Source organism: Camelus dromedarius, chromosome 15 (assembly GCF_036321535.1).
Source record: "Camelus dromedarius isolate mCamDro1 chromosome 15, mCamDro1.pat, whole genome shotgun sequence".
Classification (NCBI taxonomy): domain Eukaryota; kingdom Metazoa; phylum Chordata; class Mammalia; order Artiodactyla; family Camelidae; genus Camelus; species Camelus dromedarius.
In genome coordinates this window covers 16,663,045-16,664,596 of record NC_087450.1, presented here as the reverse complement: position 1 = coordinate 16,664,596, position 1,552 = coordinate 16,663,045, and the positions used below count along the sequence as shown (strand labels likewise).

Genomic DNA, 1,552 nt, shown 5'->3' with positions numbered 1-1,552 from the left:
TTAGTTTTCCTCTGTCCTGAAGACACGTGGTTCAGGCTCTTGTTTGCCCATTCATTTCCCGGCCAACTTCTCCTCTAGTCTCCTCTCTGCTCTTATTTTCACTCAGTTCAGCAAGTGTTTATTGAGCATCTGCTATATTCCTGGAGCCAGGTAGACGTAGAGCAGTGGTTTCAACTGGATGAGGATTTTGTCCCCCAGGGACATTTGGCAGCAGCATCTGGTGACATTTTTATTTGTCACAACTGGCATCTAGAGGACAGAGGCCAAGGATGCTGCTAACCATCCTACAATGAACAGAACAGCTTCTTAAAATAATGACTTATTTGGCCTCCAGTGCTGAGATTGAGAAACCCAGATGTAGAGGATATGCAGATAAGTGGATTTTTGAGGCCCTAACTGCTTTCCTTCAGATGACACTCACAGAGAAACCACATGGGCAGGGTAATTATTAAATAAAAAGGGGGGGCGCCACAGAGGCAAATGAAGATACATTATATATCCCTTCCCTGAGGGCTCAAGCTGGAGGAGACTTCTGGCTTCTCAGGGTCCCTCAGTAATGTCTCCCCTTTCCAATTCAGGCAATGCCCCAAGTGAGCAAAACCAAAACAAACAGGGACAATACTGGCAATATATGCCTTTATTCATTTTAAAAGCAAAGCCTTCATCCTTATTATTATAATGATTAATACTTATTATAGGAAATTTGGAAAAATACATAAAAGTAAAAGGCATAAATAACCCCTGTTAACAGTTTGTTTCCCTGCCCCCACCATGCTTGGCTTTTTACTTTGCATAGTGGTGATCATTCTGAATGAACAAACTTGTAGACTGCATTTAAATTGACATTCTTTCATTATATACCTGTTACCTCTGTGGACGTATTTGTGCATAAAGCTCTTCTTATATTTAGGGATTTTCTAGATAAATTCTCAGAAGTGTAGTTACTAATGTAAAAGCATATGCAGTTGGTTGGGGGTATAGCTCAGTGGTAGAGTGAGTGCTTAATATGCACAAGGTCCTGGGTTCAATCTTCAGTACCTCCATTAAATTAAATAAATAAAAATAAATAAACCTAATTGCCACTCCCTTCAAAAAAAAAAAAGAAATTATTTTTAAAAAAGGCAAAAATATAAGCAATTTAAAGGATTTGATATGTATTAAAAATAGCTTTCCAAAGAGATTATTTCAATTATGTTGTTACTGACTATATATGACATTACCCTCAAAAGTTAATCTTAAAAATCATGGGCTTGTGTAGAATGATTCTAAGCTAGTCAATGGCAGAGATCAAGTCATATTTTTCTTGGAGTATATGGTGGGAGATATATATACATATATATAAATGTATATAACATAGGAAGAGCTTAAATTCTTGATTTAACTTGCAGTAGTGGGCAGTATTGGGTTCACAGTTCACATTTGTTATGGATGATTTAAGTCTCAGTTTTATCATATTGCAAATACACTCTTTTGCCTTCACAGTATGAAATTCTTACTGTGTTTTGAACCATTTCCACGACTGCAGCTTTTCATAGATATGGACAATAGTGTC

General features: G+C 37.0%; 1 non-coding gene across 1 annotated transcript; it reads left to right on the top strand.

Moving 5' to 3' along the window:
- The first annotated feature begins 971 nt into the window (after nt 1-971).
- On the top strand, nt 972-1,043 carry TRNAI-AAU (transfer RNA isoleucine (anticodon AAU)). Its single transcript has one exon. It is a non-coding gene; the product is annotated as a tRNA-Ile (tRNA).
- Nucleotides 1,044-1,552: the final 509 nt, after the last annotated feature.